The following is a 17,012-nucleotide window of genomic DNA, read 5'->3' as shown; positions in this document are numbered from 1 at the left end:
ACATTTCATTTAGGGGAAAAGTAAATTGTTCTCTGTCAATGAAGCAGATCATTACTTTTCCATTTGTTGTTGTGGGTATGTGTGCTGTCTTTCATAACTTACGTGCTACAAACATACCAATCTATGAGAGGCGATGTGAGTTATTTTTCTAATAAACAGCACACAATATTGTGCTTATCCAGGGACAGTACGTCACCCAGACCCCCAATGACCAATAACACATATTTGTAAAGTTCCCTGCTGCTTTAGAAATATGGTTTATTATCTCTCTTTTCCTCTGTGAAACTAAATTATTTATTTCAGTTGAACTCCTAGGCATTTCATGTTTAGACTCTTTGTGAAGAAGCAGCAAAACATTGTGGTTAAGAATTTGGGCTTTGGAGTCAGAAAGGTCTAGATGAGCATCCAGGCTCTGTTGTGACCAGCCAAGTGGCCTTCTGTACCCTGTATGCTCTCTTGGAGCCTCAGTGTCCCCTTCTGAAAGTGAAGATTAACAATCAAACCTGTCTGACAGAAGTTGTCTTTTAGAATATTGAATTAGGTAACAAAGACTATATAAGTTGTATCGTGCCTGGCACCTAATCAGGACTCTTCAAAAGGTAACTTCTTACTATAGTTGGTGTGATTTAATCTTAGGGCATGGTGGGCAGGATCCATCCACAGAGGATGCAGGTCGTAGTCACCCACTTAACATTATGATAACCTCCTGGGAATATTTCGTCTCCACTCCTGAGCTTCTATGGCACCACGCTGTTGGCTATCCCCCTACTTCTCTGGACTCAGTGCCACATCTTCCTCTCCCAGCTGTTAAAGGACATTCTTGACACCATCTTCTACCTTTTCCACTAAACCAACCCACCATCGACCTGCGGATAGTGGGGACCTGTCCTCTGAAATCTACTGTCTTCTCTCTACATCTACAACTGCTGTTGCAGCCCAGGCCACCAGGATCTGTCACCCAGGCCACTGCACTTGCCTCCCTACAGGCTTTCTTGTGTTCAATCTCTGTCTTCAGCTCCTTTGCTGCAGAACACAGTAATCTGTTAAAACTGAAATTTGAATGCATTGTTCCCAGCCAAATTTCTCCTTCACACTCTTCTTTAGCCTTGTTCTTAGACCAAGGTTGCCACCATGATCTGTGCTGTGAGGCCTGGCCCTTTCTACTGTCCGTTTTACATTGAATCCTTCCTTTTGCATTTCAGCCATGCTGGCTTCCAGCTCCTAGCAACCAGGGAGCTTTGATGAAGCAACGGTTTATTTTTCTTCCTGCATATACTTTAATATTTATAACCGGGAGAGAAGAATTCAAAACTTCCTTTTCCTTCCTAAGGGCATGAAGAGGTTTAGTGAGTTCTTATTTTCCTCGGGCTTTTGGAGAGTTTCACATAAAATGTCAAAAACAAGCCCCAATATATTATTATGACTTGAACTAGGCCCAGACAACTTTGGTATTTCCAGTAGGACTGAAATTATTAAACCAACAGCCATTCTCTTAGCATGTGTGAACTTCCATTTCTAGGCCAAAGTCTAGCTAGAAGAGTGCTGACGATTTGAAATATTATATAGCAGAAGAGGGTAGTGGAATGTTCTGTCACCTCAAAAGATGTTTAGTTTGGGATTCAATCCCAGGTGTAATGGCAAGTTAGTCAGGTGACAGTGAGGTATCCAAGGTGGATACATAACTCACTGGGGGACCAGGAGCTCAAAAGCAGCACTGTTAGCCTCTTGAGCATGAATCTGTTTTATGGTAATTTCTGGGTGACAGCCCAGCTAAGTCTATCTCTGCTATTATTCTGATACCGCCGCTCTGGTCATTGCAGGGGAGTGCTCAGAGATAAGCCAAGAGGAGGACAAGGGACTGTAATTGTAATACAGGGATGCTGAGAACGCCTGTTGGAGGGCACCCAGCTACACACAAAAACCTCTATACTCTGACAGTTGCCCAGGATGAGAAGTCCTGGTTCTTATGGTGCATATAGGTGTCTTCTGGAAGATATAGCCAATACTGCAGTTTTCCCATCTCTGCCACTTCCTGAGTGGCAAGTTGGTTGGGACATGGCAGGGTGGTTGGCATGTGTGATGCTGCGTAGCTGGGCTCTCAGTAATTCCTTCCCTGTCTTCATCTAAACTTCATAGGCAAAAGTGAACAAGTTGTTGGGCTTGTTACTGTTTTCAATTTTGGTCAATTTATTTCAACCATTGAAGCTTTAACGCTTGGAGCTTTCCTGCTAATACCAATATCCCTTGGCCATATATAGTCATGGGAATTTTATGGAAATTTTTTGAGGTTAAGGGAGGTATTCTATGACCCTCTGGATCAGGTTAGTCCCGTCTGCTATGCCCTTCATGGCACTTGCTTTTTCTCCATTTACAAAATTTATCCCACCTATAATAATTGGTTTACTACCCTCATTCCTGCCAGACTGGAAGTGCCTTGTGGATGCAGGAATCTTGCATATCTTATTCACTGTGGTTTCCCCTATGTTGGACCTATAGTAAGTGCTAAATACGTATTTTTTGTTTGTTTGTTTTTTGTTTTTTTTTAAAAAAGAATGGATGAATGAAAGTAATCCAAAACCAGAGAATATGTCATAAAATGAAACTCCCAAAATATTAGTGTGGGATCTAAAAAGATTAAAAGTTTACTGCTGCATTTTAACTAGGGCAAGTTTTAGTACCTCTGACACTAGTCTAATAATAAGAATGTAGAATAATTTAAAAACAATTGATAAGCTGACCTTCATTAAATTTTAAAACTTTTGCTCTGTGGAAGACACTGTCAAGAGAATGGAAAGACAAGCCAGAGACTGGGAGGAAATGTTTGCAAAAGACTTATCTGATAAGGGATTGTTATCAAAACATACGAAAAACTACTAAAACTCAACAAAAAGAAAACAAACAACCAGATTTAAAAATGTGCCAAACACTTTAACAAACAAGATGTACAGGTGGCAAATAAGCATATGAAAAGATTTTCCACACTATATGTAATACAAATTAAAATAACAGTGAGATTCCAGTGCATGTCTATTCAAATGGCCAAAATTCAGAACGTTGACAATATCAAATGCTGACAAGGAGGTGAAACAACAGGAACTCTCTTTCATTGCTGACGGGACTTTGAAATGGTACAGCCACTTTGGAAGACAGTTTGACAGTTTCTTATAAAACTAAAGCTACTCTTACTATACGATCCAGCAATCCTTGGAATTAACCCAAAGGAGTTTAAAACTCGTGATCATGTACAAACTCGCATATGGGTGCAGGTTCGCAATTATTCATAATTGTCAAAATGTGGAAGCAATCAAGATGTCTGTTGGGGTGAATGGATAAATAAAACTGTGGTACATCCAGAAAACATAAATATTATTCATCACAAAAGGAAAAGCTACCCAGCCATGAGAGGACACAGAGGAAACTTAAACCCATATTATTAAGTGAAAGAAGCCAATGGGAAAGGGTTACATACTGTATGATTCCAACTATGTGACATTCTGGTAAAGGAAAAACAGTGGTTGTCAGGAGTTTGAGGGGAAGGAGGAAAAAATAGGTGGTGCATAGAAAATGTTTAGGGCAGTGAGACTACTGTGTATGACACTATAATGGCAGATACGTGTCCTTATACATTTGTCCAAACCCACAGAATGTGTAACACCAAGAGTGAACCCTGATGTAAACTATGGTCTCTGGGTGAGAATGATGTGTCAATGCAGCAGGTAGATTGGTTGTAACAAGTGTACCATTCTGGTAGGGCAGCTGTCCCCAACTTTTTTGGCACCAGGGACCAGTTTGGGGGGAGACAATTTTTCCACAGACAGGGGTGGTTTGGGGGATGGTTTTGGGGTGAAACTGTTCCATCTCAGATCATCAGACATTAGATTCTCATAAGGAGTGTGCAACCTAGATCCCTCACATGAGCAATTCATGGTAGGGTTAGCTCCTATGAGAATCTAATGCCACAGCTGATCTGGCAGGCCATGGAGCTCAGCCAGTAATGCTGGCTGGTCCACTGCTCACCTCCTACTGTGCAGTCCAGTTCCTAACAGGCCACAGACTGGTACTGGTCTTCTGTGGCCTGAGGGTTGGGGACCCCTGTGATAGGGGATATTGATAATAGTGCAGGATATGCATATGTAGGGGCAAGAGCCACATGGGAAACTCTTTACTTTCCTCTGAATTTTGCTGTGAATGTACAACTGCTTTTAAAAAGTTAAGTCTTACAAAACAAAACAAAACAACAAACAAGCAAACAAAAAAGCCAGCTAACATGTAGAAAATGCTAACTGTGTTTAGAATGGTGTTCTAGCATTTTTATATACCCTAAATTATTCCATCCTCACCATAGCCTTAGGAAGCGGGGACTATTATCGCCAACTTACAGTTGAGGAAACTGAAGTTCAGAGAAGTTGGAGACTTGTGCAATTCATAAAACTGGCAAGGAGCTGATTCACACCCAGTTGTTTTCTTAACTCTATTGTTTTAGAGAACTGAAAGCAGATGCTAAGATAAAGGAAGCAATGGGAGAAATATGTTCTGAGACCTGCTCTGTCCAAGGCCCTGAGAGGGACCTAGAAGCCATTGTATGAAATTCTATCCCAACCTTGAAGGAGTTACAGGAGTTGAGCAGCATTTAAAAAGCACAATAAAAATGCAGAGCAATAACACAGTGTCAAGCAGTAGGTAGATCAACTGGTCTGGAGACCAGGCATGACTAATTGTGATATGAATTGTCCTCGTGCTAAATACCAGGGCGCAGAGGATGGAGGGAGAGTCAGCTGAGACCTGGGACAGCCCAGCAAGGTTTCATGGAAAGCAACTGACCTGAACTTAGCCCAGAAAAATGGGCACAAGGGGATGTGAGTGGATGGCTGGAGGGGATGTGAGAATTATGAGGGATGATGTGAGCAAATAAGTCATGTTGAAATTTTTCTTTTCTTAAGTGGATTCAAAATAACCAACAAAATATTGTCCTTAAGCCTGGATTTGTATCCACCTCTGAAAAAAATGTGAGATTTTTGGTGGTTTAGTGGCTTTTTTCCCCACATTTGTTTCTCTAGCTATAAAATGAAGGTTTCACTTTCCATATTCCTCCCCCATAGAGATGTTGAAAGGGTTAAAGAATTCTGTAAAGCTTTGAGGGCCTCCTTAAAGCAGTTATGCAAAACCAAATTATAACCATCCTTGTTTTTGTTGTTGGTTTTTATTATCTTTCTTGTAAAACTGCCCCAGGGGAAGCATCACTTTTAGTGTGGTCATAGTCTGCTCAAACACTTAACTGTCTCATTGTGACCCACCTGACTGGAAAGGCGCAGCAGATCCTTGGCCTCCACACACCCTTCTTCCAGCAATCCCTACTGTTCCAGAGGCTTTCCAGGGGCCAGGGCCAGAGTCTGGGGCTGGGACTAACTCACAAATAGGTTTATTTTTCATTTGGCACATACAATCTAAGAAAAAATGAATGCCTTACTGGTATTTAAATGTTGATAAATTTCAGATAAAAATCTAGAATTCTGGCTTCCCTTCTGTAGAGGATCTGACATCCATGGGCCTGCAGGTTGCACATGCCACAGCAGGAATCAGCCAGTTCACTGGATGTGCACTCACTCCTTGACCATACCCCATGTGGCCTTCATCCTTATGGTGGATAACTGCCAGTCCTGAGAAAGATCCATCAGCTTCTTTCAGCGACATCTGTCTGTTTTCCAGCCAAAACACTGACTGGTCTACATTGAGCTGCCTATAATGGCCACCCCAGTGAGTATGGTTCTAGGGCTGGGTTAAGCAGGAAAGAGGTGGCAGGACTAGTTGAGTCGATGGAGACTGAGCCAGAGGGAGAAGGAAGGGATCTGACTTTAGAGCCTGAAGCTAAAGGCCAGGTTCAGGGAGTCAGGTATTAGGCTTTTCCCAGTGGGGAATGGGAGTCAACAGCAAAAGTTCTGGAGCCAATTCCACCAGCCCTGAGCATCTGCCAGGGCATGCCCTTTAGTGACACTGTTTATTTCGATCAGATAATTCATATTTGTACATTATCAACATTGGAGAAATTATATACATATGTGTTGTTGCATACATATGCACCTACACCCATATCTAAGCCCACCACCAGCAATTCCAACATAATAGTTGTGGTTAGGGGTGGGGGGAAGTGTTTTCTGAAAGCTCTGGGCATTTCTCAAGTGCAATGTACAGCTGGGGTTGAGAACTACTGCTCTCAGTGAGCTGATCTTCCTTGTGACCCCTCATCTCCATTCATTCATCTCAGTCTGACTTCAGAAACTGAACATTCTTTAAATTATTCAGTTCCTTCTACGCAAAAACCCAGTCTCTGGGGGCTCCTCTCTTCCTCTTTCAGTTTCCTAACGTATGTCTGGGTGGATGAAGGAGGCTTACTGTGTCTCAGATGTGGGTGGTTGGGTCCTCTGGATGACACCATTTGTCCTATTGGTCATTTGCAGCTCAAGCTGGTCCCTAGTGGAAAATGATATGGCCATCCTTGATGTGGTTAGGGCCTGACAGCCTCCCTGGCTGACTTAGCTCCAGTCTGGCTCGTGCAAGTGCCATGTAACTCTCAGAAGCAATGTGACATTGTCCAGCTGTTCCCTCTGGCCCAGGGTATCAACCTAGAGGAGTCTGCTATGCTAGATACCACCCCAACACAAGGGCCTCACAGCAGTTCCACTGGCCTTTGAGTATCCCTCAGGGCCTATGCCAATCTGTCCATAACCTGATAAATAATCATGGCTCTCTGGGCACTACCATGATGGATTGTCAGTTTACACTGGTGGAGCCTTGATTGGTGGGTGTGGAGGCAGCCTTCAAGAGGGTCACCTTCCATAGTTTCATTAAATTAGAATGAATATACTCTACCTTCTGTTTTCGCCAGAATCACTACCCTTCCCTCTGGTTGTCTGCCCTTGCCTTTTTCTCCATTTCTTCTACCAGATATTGTGTGTCTAGAAGAGGCAAATTTACCTGTACTTCGCGTCCACATCCATTGGGATTCCCATGTTGTATCTTGTCCCCCTTGGCAGATGGGAATCTTGCAGATAAGGAGACCTAACTCAGGAAGAATTTATGATTGTCCTCATTACAAATTAACTTTCACAAATTCTTCTTTTACACGTTCTTGGCTATTCTTATCCACTTACTCTTCCAGTTGCAGAATCTAGAAGACTTACAATTCTGGAGTACACTTCTTTCTATTAGACCTGTTACCCTTTGAGGCAACAGGTGGTCACTTAGAGTGGCCCAATTCTGTAAGGTAAACTCCACTGTGACAGTACTGGGGACATCTTGAATGCCATAGTTGCTATAAAAGAATCTCATATTTAGCTTAAAAGAAAAGGATATGATAGTCACCAGAGCTGTTCAAGATGTTCTGGCTTTCTCTCTTTCTGGATGGAAGAAATCATGTCTTCACCTGCTGGCAATTAGCTGTGGCCAAGAGACTTGCTTTGGCCAAGGAGATATGAAGGCTGATTCTGGCCAGCCATTAGGAGCCACTTTGAGCTTCACCATTGCCTTGGTGTACCCTTCCAATATCTTAGGCAATGTTCCAGGTGGAGGCTGCTCTACCAGCTGGGAACCTGGTTGAGATCCTGGATGGAGAACATCACTCAGCAGAACCCCACATGACCCTCAGTAGATGTGTGGCATGAGTGAGAAAGAAACTTTAGTCTTTTGAAGCCTCTGAGATTTGATGTAGTTTGCTACAGCTGAGCCTATCCTGAGTGAAGAGAAGAATAAGAAGCATGGTGTATGCAACCAGGAACAAGTACCACAGCCTCCACCCAACCTAATCCTTTTTTAAAAATTTACTGTTCCTCTTTTAAAATATTTTATATGTATTAAAGGAGAAATTCATCTTTTAGAAAACAGATCTAAGTCCAAATCACTCTTTTTTCTGTTTTTGTTTTTTTTTTGAGACAGGGTCTCACTCTGTTGCCCAGGTTGGAGTGCAGTGGTGCAAGCATGGCTTACTGCAGTCATGAACTTCTGGGCTCAAGTGGTGCTCCTACCTCAGCCTCCTAAGTAGCTGGGACTACAGGTGTGCACCACCGTATCTGACTAATTTTTAAAAATTTTTAGTAGAGACAAGGTCTCCCTATGTTACCCAAACTGGTCTCAAATTCCTGAGCTCAAGAGATCTTCTCGCCTCACACCTATAATCCCAGCACTTTGGGAGACCTCCCAAAGTGCTGGGATTATAGGTGTGAGCTACTGTGCCCAGTCTTAAAAATCACTCTTATCAGAAAATTGAACCCTTTTGCATTGTTGATGGCAATGTAATTGGTACGGCCATTAAGGAAAACAGTATGGAGTTTCCTTTAAAAATTAAAAAAATAGAACTACCATATGATCCAACCATCTCTAAATATATGTCTGAAAGAAATGAAATCAGTATTTCAATTCATGTTCATTGCAGCATTCATAATAGCCAAGACATAGAAACAACCTAAGTGTCCATTTGCAGATGAATGGATAAAGAAAACATGATATGTATATGTGTGTGGGTATGTGTACATATATATATACACATACATATATATATATATGATGGAATATTATTCAACCTTAAAATGAAATAGCCTGCTATTGGTTGACATCACAGACAAACATGGAGAACATGATACTGAGTGAAGTCAGTGAGACATGGAAAGACAAATACTGCATGATCTCACTCATATGTGGAAAAGAGAGTAGAAATAGAGAGTAGAAGAGTGGCTGCCAGAGGCCGGTGGTGAGGACAATGGAGAGGTGTTGGTCAACAGGTACAAAGTTTCAGTTATAAGATGAATAAGTTCTGGAAGTCTAATGGTGGCTATAGTTAATAATACTGTATATTTAGGTGAAGTTTGAAAAGATTTAAAGTGTCCTCGAGACACACACACACACACACACACACACAGACACACACACAGAAAGGGTAACTGTGGGTGGTGATGGACCTGTTAATTAACTTGATTGTGGTAATCATTACACTATACATAGGTATCGCAAATCATCATGTAACCTTGAATACATACGATTTTTAGTTGTTGGTTAAACATTTTAAAATCAAAAAAAAACAAAAGCAAAATCACTCATCAATTGAAGAAATAGTTTAAAACAAGGACTGTGGAAAATGAACAACCGCCAAAGAGAAAGTGATGCTCTGTGCCCTCCCCTTCTGCTCGGTGCTTGCCGGTGCTTGCCTCCACACTTCCTAAGAAACACAGAGCAAGAAGTGCTCCAGGCACAGACGCAGCTTCCCCTGGCCAATAACCATCGAGATCCCGTCCTGCCTCTCGCCCTGCCCTTCCCCTCTCAGACCCTCCTGACCAGTGTAGGGAAAAGCCTGAGGGACTCTTAGTCATTCTGTTTTTGGAATGTGGAATTGAGAGCTAGCTGGTCCCAAGCACGCAGCCATCTGCCTCTTCTCACAGGGGCCTAACGTTGTTTTCTAGCTGAACAGCGCACAGGAATTTTTCAGCCCCCCTCCTCTATCACAAAGCCTGTGATTCCTTTAAAGAACTGCAAAGCAAAGCATCTTTCCAGTTAAAAAGCCCAAACTGAAATGTGACGGCATCTAAATGTCTTTATCCCCAATTATTAGCCCTCTTCCTGACAGGCCCTCCCATCTGCCTCTGTGCCTAGAAAGAAGTTCCCTGCTACTTCAGCCCCAGTTTTCTTTTCTTTTTCTTTTCTTTTCTTTTCTTTTTTTTTTTTGAGACAGACTTGCACTCTGTAGCCCAGGCTGGAATGCAGTGGCACAATTTCAGCTCTGCAAGCTCTGCCTCCCAGGTTCATGCCATTCTCTTGCCTCAGCCTCCCACGTAGCTGGGACTACAGGTGCCTGTCACCACGCCTCGTGAATTTTTTTGTGCTTTTTAGTAGAGACGGTATTTCACCATGTTAGCCAGAATGGTCTCGATTTCCTGATCTCCTGATCGGCCCGCCTCGGCCTCGCAACAGTTTTCTTATTTTTAAGGGATTTATCTTTTGATCACTTTATATTATTAGATTGGTGCAAAAGTTATTGTGGTTTTTGTCATTAAAAGTAATGTACTTTTGTACCAACCTAAAATAAATGTTATTTATTTATTCCAAACTTACTTAAAAGAGGACTCAAGGAGGACAAGAAAGATGTGTTTGTATTTCAAGATAAAAAAGGAAATATATGAGGCCTGGCACAGGAATGCCTATATTCCCAGCACCTTGGGAGTCTGAGGTGGGAGGATCACTTGAGCTTAGGAGTTCGAGACCAGCCTGTGCAATATAGGGAGACCTCATCTCTACTAAAAGTTAAAAAAAAAGTTTATTTTGAATTTTTAAGACCAGGGGTACATGTGCATGTTTTTTACATAGGTAAATGTATGTCTTGGGGGTTTGTTGTACAGATTATTTCATCACCCAGGTATTAAGTCTAGTACCCATTAGTTATTTTTCTGATCCTCTCCCGCCTCCCACCCGTGACTCTCAATAGGCCCCAGTATGTGTTGTTCCCCTTTATCGGCCATGTGTTCTCATCATTTAGCCCCCACTTACAAGTGAGACGAGGCGGTGTTAGGTGTTCTGTTTCTGTGTTAGTTTGCTAAGGGTAACGGCTTCCAGCTCCACTCATGTCCCTGCAAAAGACATGATCTTGTTCAAAAAGTACAAAAATTAGCTGGGTGTGGTGGCACGTGCCTGTAGTCCCAGCTACTCAGGAGGCTGAGGTGGGAGGATCACCTGAGTCCAGGAGGTCAGAGCTGCAGTGAGCCCTTCTGGTGCCACTGCACTTTAGCCTGGGCCACAAAGAAAGACCCTGTCAAAAGAAAGGAAGGAAGGAAGGAAGGAAGAGAGGGAGGGAAAGAAGGAAGGAAGGAAGAGAGAGAGAAAAAAGAAAGAAAAGAAAGGAAGGAAGGAAGGAAGGAAGGAAGGAAGGAAGGAAGGAAGGAAGGAAGGAAGGAAGGAAGGAAAGGTTGAGCAAAGTAGCCCTCAGCCAGAATGAAAAAGTTACATGAATGTATGCCATGAAATATTTTCCTCTTGCTGAATGTGGGCCAAAACCTGATTTTCCTAAAAATGTCTTTAAAGTGTCATAGTATCCATATAATTAAATAAAATTAGTTCAGGAAAAGAACAACCATTTCTTATAGTGAGACTAAAGGCAATTTCCCCAGGGGCTCCTCATGGAAAGGAGACTGAATAAAAAAATGAAGTAGGCCGGGTGCAGTGGCTCACGCCGGCCTGTAATCCCAGCACTTTGGGAGGCCAAGGCAGGCAGATCACCTGAGGTCAGGAGTTCGAGTTCAGCCTGGTCAACACGGTGAAACCCTGTCACTACTAAAAAATATATACAAAAATTAGCCGGGTGTAGTGGTGTGCACCTGTAATCCTGGCTACCTGGAAGGCTAAGGCAGGAGAATTGCTTGAACCCAGGAGGCAGAGGTTGCAGTGAGCCAAGATCGTGCCACTGCACTCTAGCCTGGGTGACAGAGTGAGATTCCATCTTAAAAAAAAAAAAAAAGGCAGTATCCTCTTTCTATACATGTGACAGATTTCACAGAGTGGATGCTTATAACTTCTCTTAAAATAGAATGATGATATCACCTGTGATTTCACTCTGGTAAAACACTATGGATAGTATGCCTATCCAGGAACTCAGCTCCCAAATCAGCTGGCTTGATGCAACAATGAAATTCGAAGTATCTGTGAGGGAAAGATTAGCCCTCCATGAATTCCTGTTTATGTGGCCAAGCTTCTGAAAGACATAGGGCAACAATGAATTTGCAAGTATCCCTGTTAACTAAACGTGGACTACAGATATATGTGGCTAGTGAAGTGCAGAGCCATATGTTCTGCGTAGCCAGCCTGCTTCATACAAACAATACAATGGGATTGGGGTGAGGGACAGTTCACAAAAGAAATCTAACTAACTGGTCAAAAAATAAAAAATAAAAAAAAGAAGGCTTTCTTAGTGTTGGTGGTTACATAAGCTAGTATAATATTATTGGGCATTTTGTTAATAGTTAGACATATATCTTTGATCTAGCAATTCTATTTCTAGATTGTCACCTAGGAATTATTTAAGAGTGTGTGCAAATATTAATGATAATGATATTTGTCCTGAAAGAATGAAAACACTGTGAATGTCTACCTCTAAATTGTGGTACCCGCATGTAATGGAATACGATTCCACTATTAAACATGATGTCTTAGATGAATACACATAGGCATGGTCAGTGTTCACTATACATTGCTAAGTTTTGTATAAAACAGTTTACTAAAGAATACAAGTATAATAATAGTACTAGTGTGTTGTTATGTTTGTGTAATAGTTATTTTTAATATCAGATTTTTTTTCCTTCTACATACTGCTTTCCACAAAGCCTTTTGGGTCCCATTCCTTTTTCCTTTAACAGCATCAGATCCCATATATTTCTAGTCACTTTCAGCTATCAAATATTCTCCATTTTAAATTTCCAATCTCAATCCAACTCCAATGTCATCACCTGCCCCCTGGTTGTCAGCTTGAGACATTTGGAAGGTGAAGGGAGGGCCTGCTTTTCTTCTTAAGGGGAGGAGACAAGAGAGACCGTCTTTTTCCTTGATGATTTGGCCATGGTCACAGCCATCTCCTTGCTGGAGTCTTTGCTGCTCTGGCTAAAACACGCTGACAGCACTGCCCTCTACAGAGTGGGTATCCAAATGCAGACCCTTCAAGAGCCCCTAGCGGAGCCTCACTATGCCTGCCAACTGCACACTTCCCTGATGTGATAGATCCACCCTTCCACGCCCCGTCAATTTCCGCCATACACAATCACATGGGCTTTCCTCCTGGATCCCCTTCTAAGTGGAGCAAGATGATCTCTCCGCTGGTACGTTCTGTGGTTCTGCCATGAGCACATAGGAGGCACAGGCCTTCCGGACATGCCAGTGCCATTGAGCAGATGCAAGCGGCCCCACTGACACCCCCTCTTGGTACCCTGCTCTCTGGTTCATTTCCTTTTCCAATTAGGCAGAGTCAGGCAAGCCAGTCCGCCACCTGAGTAGACATCCAATGGGAGCATAGGCTAATAATTCCTTGTTGCAAATACTCCCAAGCTGCTTCAGTAATTTCCTTGGAGCTGCCTCACTTGACTTTGAAGAGGAAAGTGCATGACCACCTCACTAGACAAAAAGACACACACAAAATTATTCTTACTCTAAATCTAAATAACCTACAAAGCTAACAACCTCAATACTTCCCCCTTCCTCTGCTTATACAGACCCTGAAGGAAGGAGCATTGGGATGGTGCCTGGCCATGGGGGTGAGGATTGTGTCATTTCTTACTAAGTCTTGGGTTAAAGTGTCTAGTCTCAGGGACTGACTCTTTGTCTCTTTAGGGAACTTTAGTGCTTTTTTTTTTTTTTTTTTTTTAATTTCAGCATTGGAGGTTTAGGTAAATTTCAGGAAAAAAATTGGAAAAAGTTTCAAATATCTTATAAATACAAATGTACCTATACACAGTCCCAGAAAGAGTTTTGAAGCTATACATCAAAGTGTTAACGTTTCCATAGTAAAATAAGAGTTTTATAATTTTTTGTCTCTTTGTGGCCTACATGTTTTAATTTTTCTATCCAAAACCTGTTTTGGTTTTATAATGAAGGGGATACATAAACGTTATTTTTATTAAAAAAAAAAAAAAAACTATTCATCCCAAAAGGTAAAAGGATAAATAAGTTGTAGTATATCCATCCAATTGAATACTACTAAGTAATAAAATGGAGCAACTTACTAATAGAAGCAACAACATAAATGAATCAAAAAATATTATGCTGAGAAAAAGAAATCTGACACAAAGGAGTATATCATTTGTATGATTTTGTTTATTTGAGATTCTAGACCAGATAAAGCTCATCTATAGTGATACAAATCAGATCAGTGATTGTCTAGATGGGAGGGTCGGGAAGACTGACTGCAAGGGGGTCAAGGAAGCTTTCTGGGGTAATGGAAATGTTCATGTCTTTATTGGGGTAGACAATTGCCTAACTCATTAAATTGTATACTTAAAATGAGTGCATTTTTTAAATTTTACTTTAAGTTGTGGTATACATGTGCAGAATGTGCAGGTTTGTTACATAGGTATACATGTGCCATGGTGGTTTGCTGCACCTATCAATCCATTACCTAGGTTTTAAGTCCTACATGCATCAGGTATTTGTTCTAATGCTCTCCCTCCCCTTGCCTCCCATCCCCCAATAGGACCCGGTGTGTGATGTTCCCCTCCTTGTATCCATGTGTTCTCATTGTTCAACTCCCACTTATGAGTGAGAATATGCAGTGTTTGGTTCGTCCATGTCCCTGCAAAGGACATGATCATTCTTTTTTATGGCTTCATAGTGTTCCATGGTGTATATGTGCTACATCTTCTTTATCCAGTCTATCACTAATGGGGATTTGGGTTGGTTTCAAGTCTTTGCTATTGTAGATAGTGCTGCAATAAACATACGTGTGCATGTGTCTTTATAGTAGAATGATTTATAATCCTTCGGGTATATACCCAGTAATGGGATTGCTGGGTCAAATGGTATGAGTGCATTTTATCATATGTAAATTACACTTCAGTAAAGTTGATGTTTAGAAAAAGTTTTGGTTTTGTTTTATTTTTGGAAAATTAGTGAGATTTCAGAGCTAAAACTATGAAACTCTTAGAAGAAAACATGGGATAAATCTTTATGATCTTAGCTTTGGCAATGTTTTCTTAGATATGACATCAAAAGCATAAGGAACAAAAGAAGGATAGATAAGTTGGATTTCATCTAAAAATTTTATGCATTGAAGGATTCTATCAAGAGAGGGAAAAGACAATCCATAGAAAGGAAGAAAATATTTGTGAATTATATATATGGTGGGGTCTATTATTCAGAATACACAGAGAGCATTTACAACTCAGTAACAAAAAGTCAAACAAGTCAATTAAGAAACGGTCAAAAAACTTGAAAAGACATTTTACCAAAGAAGTTATCCAAATGGCCAACAAGCACATGAAAAGGCATTCAAAATCCTTAGTCATTAGGGAAACGCAGATGGAAACCACAATGAACTACCATTTCACACACACTAGGATGGCTGTATGAGTACAAAAAGGAAAACAAGTATTGGGGAGGATGTAGAGAGACTGGAACACTCATACCTTGCTGGTAGAAATATAAAATGGTGCAGCTGCGGTGGACAAGCTTAGTGATTCCTCAAAATTTAAATATAAAATTACCACAAAACACACAATTTCACTCCTGGGTATATGCACAAAAGAACTGAAAGCAGAAGTTCAAGCCAAAGCTTGTACACAAATGTTCACAGCATATTATTTACAAAAGCCAAAAGGTGGAAACAATTCAAATGTTCATCAACAGATTAACAGACAAAATGTGATATATTCATACAATGGAGTATTATTCAGCCATAAAAAGTGAAGTTCTGATCCATTCTACAACATGAATGAAGCTTGGAGACACTATGCAAAATGAAAAAAGCCAGATACAAAAGGCCAAATATTGTGTGATTTCATGTATATGAAACATCTAGAGTAGATAAATCCATAGAGACTGGATGCAGACTGGTGGTTGCCAAAGGCTGGGGGGCAGGGGAGTGACTACTTAATGCATAAGGAGTTTTTTGGACAGGTGATGAAAATGTTCTGGTGATAGTGGTAGTGCCTGTACAACACTGTGAAGGTACTTATTGCCACCGAATTGTGCACTTTAAAAGGTTTGCATTAAAAGTGCACCTTGTGATTAAAATGGTAAATGTCAAGTTAGGTGTATTTTATCACAATAAAAAAATAGTCAAATGTTATGGTGAAACTATCACATATGTTTCACCCCTCCTGCTATCATGTCAAAGAACTTCCTCAGAGTTATACTCCTGGCTTCCCGGGTTTGGTTCAGTCTTTTCCTGAGGAAGGTGTTTCTCAGGGCAGTTTCCACTAGAGAGCTGCTCCTGCTCAGCATGCCCTGTGACTGGCTGAGTTAGCCCCATTCGAGGAGAAGTTTCAGCAAGACCATTTGTCCTATATCTAAACCATGTCACCCAGACTCGTTTTTATTAATAACAAAGCTAGCACGTTGGTCTCATCTGGATTCTTCATCTGCCTGTCTACATTTCCGATGTTAAGTCGAAGTTGGGTGGGAAGAGGAATATTCTTCACTGAAATCTCCCCCTGACCACTCTTCCTTGGCACTCAAACCCCAGAAGACACAGAGTTTTAAACCATAATGCACGACCACAATTAACCTCTAAACTGCTTAAAGTATGTGCAAGGAAACCCTCACCTGGGCCATTTTAAAAAGGATCAAGCCAGAAAAAAAAAAAAGAAAGAAAGAAAGAAAGAACATCTATCTTTGAGCACTGAAACTTCCTGCGGTCCAAACTAAACTTACAAAATGTGGTTTGTATAATCAAATACGTCAGGCTACTCCAAGTGATTTATTAATTACAAACTAGTTAAAACTAGGGAGACATTCAGAAAAAAACATTTTAATCTCCTTATCGTTCCATGTTTTTCTTCATTCCTCTCTCTATTTTCCTTCTTTACAATGTGTCACCCTTATTTGAAAAGTAAGACTTCAGGGTGTTAATATAGGACTGTGAAGGCAAAATAGCATTTAGAATTGAGAAATAAGTTATCTGCTTTTCTACAGAGAATTGCTAAAACAAAAGGAAAACAAACAAAAATAAGTTCCCAATAAATCAGTAAATATGGTATCACATTTCTAATGTTGAAAACTTCTTATTGGAATTCACCAGCATATTTCAAAACAAACCAAAAAACAAAAACAAAAGGAAAAAACACCCACATTTTATAAAACTAATATCTGATTGGATGCTTTTAAAATTCTTCGTTTCACACCAAGTGGCCTATAGAAAACTTGAAAAGAAATCGTATAAATAGTGTAAGGAAGAGTTAAAGAGTTCCCTTATCTTCATGGGAAGATAAGATTTCAAGAAAGAAAAGTATGATTGGCAATAAAATAAATGCCTTGAAACATCTGAAGAACTTTTGCTG

The sequence above is a fragment of the Papio anubis genome, chromosome 4, assembly GCF_008728515.1.
Source record: "Papio anubis isolate 15944 chromosome 4, Panubis1.0, whole genome shotgun sequence".
Lineage (NCBI taxonomy): Eukaryota > Metazoa > Chordata > Mammalia > Primates > Cercopithecidae > Papio > Papio anubis.
The sequence above is the reverse complement of the archived record's forward strand: the minus strand, read 5'-3'. Positions refer to the sequence as shown.